The following is a 12,861-nucleotide window of genomic DNA, read 5'->3' as shown; positions in this document are numbered from 1 at the left end:
TGCGAAAATGGTGAAATTTGTCAGGCCGCCACAGACACACCCTCCAACGAAAAGTCAAAATCTCCGCAATTTAACATTGCAAAGGCCTTTAGATGATACTGACCAAATATGATGATGATCTGATTAAATCTCTAGGAGGAGTTCGTTAATGTACGAAGCCTGAAAATGGCCAAATTTGCACAGAAATCACAGAGAAAATTCAAAATGGCCGACTTCCTGTGGGGTTTAGAGCTTGGTTCCAAGGGAATTTTTTGTAGGTCTTGAGGTGATAGATGACCCTACCAAATTTCGTATCTGTACGTTTTTTGTAGCGGGAGACCTGTTCTCTTGAAATTTTGCAGGTGGAGCTATAGAGTCATTTCTACACGCCCACTTCTGACGCCTATACCACATGTAAATTTTCGTCATTTCTGACGTGTGTGCAAAGTTTCATGAGTTTTTGAGCATTTTTAGGACCTCAAAAATGCGATTCATTTTGGAGAAGAAGAAGAAAAAGAAACTGAGCAAAAACAAAAGGGTTTTGCTCGGGCCCTAATTAAAAAAGAAATACTACCTGGTAAGATTAGTTCATAAATGTATTCAGGAACTAAATTATTTAGGAATGAAAATTTTCATGTTTTAATGATAATAATTGTTTTCGTTCACCAGTTCATTTTTTTTATCATGAACTTGACGAGCATTCAAACTCAAATGTTTTTATTTATTTGTGAAAAGAACTGATAAACAGAGACTGCATCATTTTACATGTTTAACATCACATGAAGCAGATTAATTAATTTTTCTCACAGTGACAGCTACAGCTGAGGCGATAAAACATGCAAACTTTGTGCTGAACAGGCAAATATGAACAAATCAAATCAGACGTGTAAAAATCTGAATTGAATTAAACATGTATCTGAAACCATCTTGTGTAATAAACGCATGAAGACAGATAAATGCAGACTCTTGTTATTAGATTTTGTGTTTTTACCTCAGATAGATGACTTACAGTTTTTGTTCTGGAATTTGATCTCATGCATTACACTTCGGTTAACGTGATCTGACACACGCACGCGGAAGCACGCACGCACGCACACACACACACACACGCACCACACACATACACACACGCACACGCACCACACACACACACACACACACACACACACTAATGCCTAATTACAGACCAGTATGTTGCAACAAAGCTGACCAAGCCACAGAAAATACCGGATTATCGGCACAAAATATCACACAGTATATCACACAGACTTTCAAACAGCAAACAGGGAAATAATAAAAGGCATGTGACTTACACAGCTTCCAGCTAACGTTAGCCAACTCTGTTCGCCAAAAGTGCTGGAAAAGCACACCGTGTAAGCTCGTCCGCGATCACTTCTTGCTGCTTAATCTGGTCCAAGCTCCTTAATCCTTTATTTATTCTTCAACTAAATGTCTTGTAAAGGGGGGTTTTGTAAGCATAAAATGATATTTTCTTTCATCTTAAGGTATTTCACTTGCTTTCACTGATCAGTACTGTATCTAGCAGTTACATGGCAATCTGCAACACGGTTATGAGACTCTGAGAACAATCCAATCACATGAGGTCAAAGACATTAAAAACAGTATTGATTCGCTTACAACATAATTGAGAGGGTTTGAGCGCACAGTCCTGCACCGCAGGGCAGATCCGAAACCAGCCAATTAGAGCTCAGCCTCAGGTCACATGTTTTTACCCTTTTTACTGACCTACATAGACACTCATTAGGGGTGCGCCCCAGACACACAAACATGACACACACACAACAAACTCAGTTTAGTTTTTTAATTTTTTAAAATAAATGATAACATGATTAACAGTAAAATAGCACAACTAAACTATTTTATTTTGTAATTTGCATTATATATTTAACTTTCTTTTTAAAAATCTTAAAGTAGCTTTCTTCTCTGGCCAACTTTAGTGGGGCGGCGCCCCCTATTGACCAGCCCCCACTGTACTAGGGGACCTCTCTATGGGACCTAACGATTTTAGTGCATGGTCTAAAGCGCACAGTGAAAGTTCACTAAGGTTGGTCACACACAGAAGATTTTATGCTCGATTTGCACCCTCAGTGATTGAAGGGGGACTGGCCCAATTAGTTTTTTACCACAGCAGATTTTTTGGTCCAAAAAAAAAATTGCCGTGTGGAGGCTCCTCAATACCAAATTGGAAATATCAAACTCTTGATCAGGCTGCCTCTGAAATGACAGCTGGAATAGAATTTCTAAAAGCAACTTGTGCGTACATATTTTCTGAGGAATTCTGATATTTTGAGTACATACATACATTTGAGTCTTGTTTGTATTTCATTTCTTATTTTCTTATCAGTGGCGGCTGATCAATAGGGGGCGCTGGGGCTTTGTCCAGAGAAGAAAGCTACTTTAACATGTTACCAAAAAGTTAAATATATAGTTTAATACAAAATTAATACAAAATAAAATAGTTTAGTTGTACTATTTCACTGTTAGTCATGTTATCATTTATTAAAAAAAAAAATCAAAGCTGTTTTTCATGTGTATCATATGTGTGTGTCTAGGTGCGCCACCCATGTGACTGTGTATGTAGGTCAGTAAACTTGTTAAAAGCATGTGACTTGAGGCTGAGCACTAATTGGCTTGTTTCAGATCATCCTTGGGGCGCAGCACTGTTAGCGAATAACGTAACTTTTATTGTTAGCGAATCAAGATTGGATTGTTCTCAGAGTCTCATAACCGCGTTGCAGATTGTAACGTAACTGATAGTTACAGTACTGATCAGTGAAATATCTTGAGATTAACGAAAATATAATTACTAGGGATGTTAACTGATGACCGCTTGACCGATAATTGACCGTATCAACGTTAACCGATCAAAGTTGTTGGTAGTCGGTTAAAAAAGTGACCTCTAAATTAGGCTATTATAGGCTGTGGACTAAACTCTACTACAGTTTGCCATCTCATCTTTTTGTGTGAAGTGAACAAATCCCTCATACTCAATTTTTCATAACTCACCTGTTTGTACTTAATAAACCAATAAAAACATTTGGCGCGAGACCATGGTGTTTGGGTTTACGCGCTCACAAGGTTAGAGCCTGGACAGACAACAAGATGAAGCGTGCAAAGAAAAGTAGTATGTGGGACCATTTCACCAAAAAGAATGACACAGATGTAAGTTGCAACTTGTGTGATACAATGCTGCTTAAATACAGTAGCGGTACATCATGTACACCCATAACTTGTTTTATTATATTTTAACTTTATTCACATTGTACAAGCAAAAATATAATTAAATGCAACAGTCTCAGACTTGAAGAAAATTGCTGAACATTTAAAACTATTTTCTGAACATTCCACCATATTTTAATGAAATAAAGAAAGTCCTCCTTCTGTAAACTTATATTTCTGCATATTCCAGGTTTTAAAATTAAATAATTTTTTGTAAAATCCTTCATTCGAATAGCAAATAAAATACAGCATTTAAATAATTGAAACCAAAGTCTCTCCTGATTGTATTCCAAATTATTAACATTTCTTTAAACAGTAAAGTGCAGATTAAGTTTTGTTTTTGTAAATTGTCAGACATGATTTTTACCACTTAATTGGGTTTTGCTTTGTAGAAAGCCTTTCTTTAAGGTGATAAAATAAAATAATGTCTGTTTGTCAAATAGGAGGAAAACCAGTATAGCGCTGCTCCAGAGATACCAATCTCTGAGAGGCGCATCAGTAATAATTTGTGGCAGACAGTATCAAACGGTGAGCTGAGATTGAGTAATAGCAGGAAACGTTGCCGGAATCACCAGATAGGAGGAGATCATTAGTAACTTTTACTAAAGCTGTCTTGGTGCTGTGATTTGATCGGAATCCGTATTGAAAAATGTCAAAATGATTGTTGTCAACCTGTAAAGATTGGAGTTGAGCGGCCAAACCTTTTCTATTCTTTTTGAAACAAATGGCAAATTAGAAATTGGGCGATAGTTAGCAAAGTCAGTTTGGTCAAGGGTTGTTTTTTTAAGGACAGGTGTAATAGCAGCAGTCTTTAAAGGAATCGGAAGATTAGCAGAGATAAGAGATGTGTTAATCAGATGTGAAATAGGAGCAGAAATTACATTGATACAGTGTTTCAGAAGGAATGTGGGTGCAGGGTCTAATTGGCAGGAATAGGAATTCGATTTTTTAAATTATTTCACTTATTTGAGTGGGGTTTGTCAGAGTAAAGTTATTAAGCAGACGAATAGGCTGAGCATGCTCCAAGGAAGAAGTAGTCGGCTCAATATCAAAAGCCCCGCATAAGGCATCTAACTGCTAACTAAGGCATCTGTTGTTAGCACTACCTCAAACTTAAGCGGCGTCTCTTTGGACCTGTCATTTTCTTAAATAAGCTGCGGCAATGTATCAAATGAGCTTCTAATGCTAGACAAATGCTTTTATTTTCAACGCGATCACCTTGTACCCAAACCATTTCCAAACTAAGGAGCCATTTGTCTTCCAATTACATACAAGCTCCTCGGGTTTTCGCCATCCCTAATCCTTACAAAATCATCCTTTACAAAGCATTCAGATGAAGAATAAAAAAACAATTAAGAAGCTTGGACCAGATCAACCAACGGAGTCAAGTGATTCCTCCACTTCTTATGGCAAACAGAGTTGGCTAGCTGGATATGATGTAAGTCATGCCTTTTACTGTTTCGAAATCTGACTGCGTGATAGACTCAGCAAAATTTTGTGGCGCGTTTGAGCTGGATTTGCGTAGGCATAATGAGAGCGAGAGCTCAGATAATCCATGGCTTGGTCGACATTGTTGCTTTTCCCTTGATTGAGTTTAAAAGGGCACCTTGAGAATGCCACTGTATTTAAGGGAACTTCGAGAACCGTGCAGAACGAGCTGTTGGACTGTATGTTGTCTGTTGTGAGGGAACCCATGCTTGTGCTGTGCTATTAAAACAAAAAGAAACATATTGGCCTGTGATTAGACTACCTTACTTTACTTTTGTGTGTGTGTTTGTGTGTCAGAGGTTGCATTAACCAAAAGGTCTTTGACCAATTATTTTTTAGCAGGAAAAAGGAAAAATGTGAAAGCCATTTTGACAGATTGCACTAACAACTTGTCTAAATGTAATTCCTAGTCATGTCCAGTTGGTGACACGCTGACCTAATGCAGCACTGTCTCTCTTGCGATACTTGTGACATCATACACTTAAAGGTCTGCCCAGCTTCTGAAGTTAATCACACTCCAGTGTAATGTAGGAGTGCGAGATCATTCTCCAGAACAAAAGTAAACAAGATGTCATCGGTCATCGGTGAGGTAAAGGCACAAAATCGTATAACAATAAAGTCTAACATTAATCTGCCTTCATGCGTTTATTACACAAGATGGTTTCAGATACACAGTGTCATGAGTTTAGTTCAACAGAGTCTCCTGCCTGCTCCTTCTCAATTACTGTGTATTTACACCTACTAGTATTTTGACCTGCATACGTAACTGTAAAGTCAATAGTAGAACTTCAGCCTTAATGTTAGCATATAGCATTAACCAGCATATAGCATTAACTAGCAGCCTAAATGTTAGCATATAGCATTAACTAGCACATACCACAGAAACAAATCCATTTGAGGCTCACGATATGTCATTACCATGTACAGCGCTCTTATTATTAATCTATGCCTGTAAATACAGTTTTAAAAAAGAAAGAGACAATACTTTGCAAGTTGTGCAATAGTTCAATGTGCAAATGTTCATAGTTTAATGTAGGAAGGTGCATTATAGCATTGTTTCCTAATTTCAGTCCTCACACCTCCTCTCAGAATGATGTACATGTCTGCTTGTATAAAACACCTGATTCAATTTGGGCAACATTTACAAATGTAGCTGCTGTGATCTAGCTGATCAAGCTTTTGAGGATTACTAAAAACTTACAGGCAGATGTGTTGAAGCTGATTGGAGCGAAACTATGCAGGACAGTGGCCCTCCAAGAACTGAGTTTAAGACCTCTGACCTAAATACACACAGTGCCGTAGGGTTACACCTCAGGTGTGCTTTCCATAATTCAATTGACCAGAGTCATTGTTGGATGTTTGAAGATATAATCTACAGGGCGCTAGTCCTCTAGCAGTGGAGCTGACCACCCAGGTTTACAGTTTGCTTCCACCATGTAAGTTTATCCTATTCTGTTATGGTCAATCAGATCTGTCTTTTACTTTAACTCTATTAATAACCACAAACAGAAAGGAGTTTCACAAGAAAATAATCATAAGAAAATCATACTGAAGTGTTATTTATTTTTTTTAATTAAGGTACACACGATATTGCCAAAAGTATTGGGATACCCCTCCAAATTATCATATGTACTTCTATGACTACAGGTGTATAAAATCAAACATCTAGGCATGACTGTTTCTACAAACGTTTGTTAAAGCATGATAGTTTGCCAACTGCAAATGCAGTGGTATAAAGCATGTCGTCCCTAGACTCTAGAGCAGGTGAAATGTGTTCTCTGGAGTGATGAATCACAACTCTCTATCTCTCAATCCGATTGACTGGATGGAGTCTGGGTTTGGTGGTCGCAAGGAGAACGGTATTTGCCTGACTGCATTGTGGCAAGTTTGGCGGAGTGGGGATTATGGTGTGGGATTTTTTTCAGGGGTTGTGCTAGGTCCTTTACTTCCAGTGCAAGGAACTCCTAATTATTTTTCAGCATACCAAGACATTTTGGACAACTTTATGCTCCCAACATTGTGGAACAGTTTGGGATGACCCCTTTCTGTTTCAACCTGACTGCGCACCAATGCAGACAGCAACATCCATAAAGACATGGCGAGTTTGGTATGGAGGAACTTGACTGGCCTGCAGCTTAACCTGACAGAACACATTTGGGATGAATTAGAGCCTTCTCATCTAACATCAATGCTTAATTCACAAATGCACTTCTAAGAGGATTTCCAGAATTCCCACAAACACACTTCTAAACTTGTGGAAAGCCTTCCCAGAAAAGTTGAAGCTGTTATTTCTGCAAAGGGTGGGCCAACTACACATTAAACCCTACGGATTAAGAATCGGATGTCATTAAAGTTCATGTGCATGTAAAGGCAGACCTCCCAAAAACTTTTGCTATAGTGTATTATGAAAAACACTTTGTAATACAAAAACAGTAAGTCAATATCTTATCTCTTTAGTAACCACTTGGATTTGATTTTGAAACCCATTTAGATCACTAATCTTGACAGATCTTCATTTATGATAATCTGTAATATGCCACTTGTAAAGCACCTTGATTGCACCCTGCTGGCCATAGCAGTACATTTAATTTGTTATTTAATTCAAAGTTTATGTTGTTTATCAAAAATGGAAATTCATATACAATGGTAAATTCAAAAAAGAACCACATCTTTTCATAAGCAAATTTTAGTGTTTTCAATGTTAAAAAACTGAAGTGTGGAAAATGTTGTTACAGTCAGAATTACACATCCTCATCCCATGTCATCAACATTTTTTGACGAACTGGGGACTTCAATACTATTACGTCCGTTGCATTCTCTTTCCTATTTTCTTACCATTTTCGCGTCGGTTTAGGGTTAGATTATGCAAATTAAACAGTGTAGGCGAAATTAAACAGTTGTCACCTGGCGTTGGGGTTACAGTAAGGTACGACAGTTGTCACCTGGCGTTGGGGTTAGAGTTAGGTTTGGGTAGGGATGTCATTATGTAAATCTAACCCTAAACCGACGCGAAAATGGTAAGAAAATAGGAAAGAGAATGCAACGGACGTAATAGTATTGAAGTCCCCAGTTCGTCAAAAAATGACGCGAAAGGTATACCCTCCGCGTAACATATTGACGCATGGTCAAGTGCGTCAAATATTGACGCCATGGGCATGAGGATGGGTTGGTCAGAATGCTCACTAATGTGCAAAAGGGGCCTTTTATCTTATCTTAATAAATAAACTGCAATCTAGATATTTTTTGTAAAGGCAAATAAACAAATAACAAAGAAATAAACAGGAGGATCTTTAATGTTGATAGCATGTAGCCTATGAACGGCAGGCAACACCCAGGTTTACAGAAATGGTTTAACCAAATTCTTAGGCAGCCAATGAAACTGACCCAGTTAAAAGGGAAATTGGTGTCTGAATAACGTGCACTTTACATGTATTTAACACGTACTTGAAATATTTAACACGTACTTAACATGTTGTTTTTGTGTCAAGAACATGTTAAAGCAACACCAAAGAGGTTTTTTTTACCTTAAAATAATGTTTCCAATAAAGTTTCCGTCGTTCACCCACTCGAAACAGGGTGAACGGCACTTTCACATTCGCTTTGCAGCCCTCTATCGGCCAAAACCGCACTTAAGAAGTTTCCAACCATCAGGTAGTGGTCCTGTAGTTCGAGGGAATACTTCAAAAACTTGCTTTACGGCAGACCTACAATCCAATCAGAGCCAGCTATGCTGCAGTATTTACGACAGTGGTAATGGACAATTACGCTTCTAACCTGTAGGGGGAGCAAAGAGCAAAACTCTTTAGCGTTGCTTTAAAGAGTGCATTTTCGTGAACGTGCGTCATTTGTTACCGGAAGCTAATTGTTTTAGTTTTTAAAGTTTTAAATATTTAAAAATTTCTTACAAAATCACATCGAAGACCATGCAGATTACTTCTGTGAATGAACAATGGACTTTTTTGAGCTTCAAATCGGAAGCACAATTTTCTACCATTATAAAGATTGGAAGAGACAGGACATTTTATTTTTTTTTAGGTATATTTTTTGGCCATTTTTGCCTTTTTTAAACAGTGATAGAGGGGGCCTGGAAAGTACAGGGAGGAGAGAGGATATGGGATTGGCAAATGACCACGAGCCGGGAATCAAACTCGGGTCACCGAAAGTGCGAAAGCAATACATGTCGGAGCGCTGCTCACTACACCATCGACTCCGATGCCAGGACATTTTCTAATATAACTCTGATTGTGTTTGTCTGAAAAATATATAATCATCAGTGATGAGAATAACGCCGTTATAAGTAATCGGTGTTACTAACAACGTTATTTTTTTCAGTAACGAGTAATCAAATAAATTACTGTTTCCCCCGTTATAACGCTGTTACCGTAACTGACATTAAAATGCTGTGCGTTACTATAATTGATCTCACTGAAGTGATTTTCACCCGAGTATGCTCTCTCTCTCTCTCTCAGCCAGAAAGACAATGTTTTTCTAAGTGTGTGTGTGTGTGTGTGTGTGTTGGGGGGTGGGACAACTACATAGCTTTTGATGATTGGCTTAATTTCCATCGTTAGCCAACCAGAATCAGAGTTCATACACAAGAAGACTTAACAGTCAGTCCAAGCAGTTTAAACAGTGTAAAAAAAAGTCAGAGCAGTGTTCCTAACTTTGTCGCTGGATTTACCAACTTTTTAGACCTTTAGCGACTTTAATTAAGTAAAAAGCAACTAGGACAAATCTAGCGATCTTTTCTGGCGTGGTTGGATACTTTTTAGTGAAAGCATGTGTCATTCTGTCTTCTCAACGAGCAACGGGTGCAGCTGCTGTGGTTAGCCCCATCCAAGGCACTCACAGGCAGCCCAGTCCTCACGGTGCAGTCACACACAACCTCAACGACAGAGCAATGGCAAGTACTACGAGCTCAAAGGTAGCGGTAGCAAACACAAAGTATAATAAGCACTACTTTTCCATTGTTGAGGTGAAAGGCAGGAATATTTATGTAACATGCAACTTACACCCTATGTAATGCCCATGAAGAAAGAGTCTCTCCACATATTTGGCAAGTCTGATCTGATGAAGCACCTCACATCATTACATGCTGCTACAAAATTAGTGGTTTCTCTTTACTATCCATTTAATTAATTTAACTGATTAAATATAGGGGCATCCAAGTTTTTTTTTAATACTTTTTTTAAGTAACACGATAGTTACTTTCCCTGGTAATAAGTTACTTTTATAATGATGTAACGCAGTTAGCAACTCAGTTACTATTTGTGAGAAGCAGGGTTCTAAATTAACTTTTTTGATCACCAGCCAATGTGGCTGGTAACTTTCTAAAGTTACCAGCCAATCAGCATTTCCACTAGCCAAATTTTTTCCGGTGAAAATAAGAGAAATTATGAGTGCGACTGACTGCATTTGATAATTTTATTAACATTGTTGGCATGAAAACACACATAAAGCGAGGCTTCTCCCAACAAGGCTCTCTTCAATAAGACCTGTCTTGGCAGTTTTAATTAAAGTTAGGTTCTGTGATGACTTCGGGCACTCTCATGGTTCTTTACTGCCTCAACTTTAAAATTATTAGTTCCCACCACAAAATTGTTTGTTTCATTTTTTCTTTCGTGTACATGCGACAATCCTGACAAAACATTACGACATTTTTGTGATCAAACACATTCTTTGTTTCTCTGTCTACATCCTTGCCTCCTCTCGCTCCCAAAAGTCTCCCTCATCTTCATCATACCTAACATTATTAACATGTTTGGAGGCATAAATGGCATAAAATATTTGGAAATAATGACAGCAGAGAAATATTTTCAACATTATACAATGATAGCAATGATTAATAACTTATTTTTACAATAATATTTTTACAATATTTTAAGAAATCAGTCATTTTATAACTGCTATACTAAAATAATCTTAGTCATAGTTACTGCTAAGTTTTTAAAGTGTCCTAGAGTTAAATATTAGTAAACTAAATATTAGTTTCATATCTGAAAATACAGAACAGTGTAAGACATAAATGTGTTAATTTTCTCAGCAACAATGCAATCCTATAGACTTGACAAGATAGAGATATTTCCTCTAATGTTTGAGACCTGACAGGCTGATGTAACTTGTCTTACCTCCCTTAAACTCATCATCTCCTTTCTGCTTCCCTTTTACTGCTTTGCACAAAACAATTTAGATGTTCATCTACAGGAGCCAATAGTGATCGAGTCAAAATAAGATTATCATTATTATTTAGAAACTTACTTTAGTTTCGTCATGTTTTCATAAGCTGCCTACTCAATCGCGTGGCATCACCTTTTGAATGCGGTTGTGCGTGCATGAACGCAAAGACGCACGCGGACATGGATTTGTGCGTGTATGCGTCAGTGCGACTGCTGCGTCGCTTTTACAAGCGTAAGTTGGGTAACTACATTCAATATAGATTTGTTTTGCCGCTATTAATACACTAGTTAACTGCAAAATTTAAACTTGAGAATTATGCTGGGGCACGTTCCACCTTCCTTGTGTTTTGGTGGACGCGCTCCTCTCGTTTCCATGGTTTCTCACGCTGGTTTCACTCAACCAATGGGTGTATGAAACATTATCACGTAGCATTACGGCACAGTGTTCATGGGAAGTACTGCCAGAGGGATAAATGTCCGAGAACAGAGCTTTATGTATCATTCATGCAATGCCTCATGCATCACCGGCCAAACTGGCGTGTACGTTTTAATTAACACCCACCAAAATAAATTTTAACCTGCATTTGGCAGGTTGGCGGGTGTTAATTTAGAACCCTGGTGAGAAGTAATAAGTAACTATAACTAATGACTTTTTTAAAGTAACATTCCCAACACTGATAATCATATACATCGGGCTTGAGGGTGAGTAAATCATCAGATCAATTTTATTTTTGGGTGGACTATTGCTTTGATTTTCCAGGCCTAAATAACACTTTAAGTAAGCTTGAAATACACGCGTATTTGAAAAATTGACGTACATTTGAACCGCTTGGCCTTCCATAGCACTTCACACAGACACAACATCGCGCGCACAACCACAGTCGCGCATGGTTCCCTCAACACTGATACAAGTCTGATCAAGCTCACTCACATTCTGACAGAAACTAATATACTCAGATGAAAAAACATTGACACGACAGGTCAATCAATATATTTGGCTGTAGGTAATAAAAATCAAAATTCTTATTTTCAGTAGTACGACACGGTGAATTTCTAATTCAAGTCTGTACTTGTTTAGTGCTGTAACCGCAGATCATAAATATTTTGGCACGGAAGACTATGAACACACATTAATACTGTAAGTCCACAAATAAACATCGAAGCTTTACTGTACACACTATTAGTAATGCAGTAATGAGAATAACTGCTTGTGTAGGGGATTATAAGAAATCCTTCTACATGTAAATGTAAGAAAAACACTGAACCGATAAAGAGTCAGTATTTAAAACATAATGACTTTTAAACCTGGACCTGCTGATGACACGCGAGGTTGATTGTAATCAGAGGTATCTTACCTTGACGCGACTGACGCGCGGAGACTGGTGACCGGCGCTTTAAAACTCCAGACACGCACGTGTTTGTGCTCAGCGAGCGTTTGTACGCGCTAAACCATCTCTCGATGTGTCAGCTGTGAGGTCTGTGTGTGCGTGTTTGCTGATGCTGGAGGGGTGAAAGTTAACTGCCTCCTTTTCAGTCCCACCCAAAACACAGCTGTGAACGGTCCGATCAGAGACTCGCAAACCTAACTACAGAAACCAGCACACATCATGGATGTAATGGTTATAATGGGAATTGGCTTAAAGACAATTAGTGGTCTTTGATCGTCTGTGGTAATGTGTTGGGATGTTATCTGGCAGAGGAGAACCAATAAACACTATTAAATCATACTGGAATAAGACCCAAAACAACACAGATTTTAACAGTAAATGTATGGTTCATAATGGTGTTTCTAATTTAAACATTAGAATGTGTACTGTTTTATTTCAGCAAAATAAAATCCATTACTATATAGCTTAAAAAATCTTAGAGCTACGTCAAGTGTGGTTAAAGATCAATGATGTTTCAAACACACATTACACAAATTGGACAGAGAATCTGAAACATAAGCCATCTTATAAATGCTATACATATGTGATAA

General features: G+C 38.0%; 1 protein-coding gene across 6 annotated transcripts in view; it reads right to left on the bottom strand.

The window, feature by feature from the left end:
• Positions 1-12,404, bottom strand: part of vit (vitrin) — a 66,458-nt gene extending 54,054 nt beyond the window's left edge. For 4 of the 6 annotated variants that reach the window (XM_073872865.1, XM_073872868.1, XM_073872870.1 and 1 more), the window contains exon 1: positions 12,239-12,403. The gene's annotated coding sequence lies outside the window, so the exon portion shown is untranslated. Of the gene's footprint in view, positions 1-12,238 lie in introns of all 6 variants that reach the window. The other 2 variants (XM_073872867.1, XM_073872866.1) reach the window with 1 other exon arrangement.
• Positions 12,405-12,861: the final 457 nt, after the last annotated feature.

The sequence above is a fragment of the Misgurnus anguillicaudatus genome, chromosome 11 (assembly GCF_027580225.2).
Source record: "Misgurnus anguillicaudatus chromosome 11, ASM2758022v2, whole genome shotgun sequence".
Taxonomy (NCBI): Eukaryota; Metazoa; Chordata; class Actinopteri; order Cypriniformes; family Cobitidae; genus Misgurnus; species Misgurnus anguillicaudatus.
The sequence above is the reverse complement of the archived record's forward strand: the minus strand, read 5'-3'. Positions and strand labels throughout refer to the sequence as shown.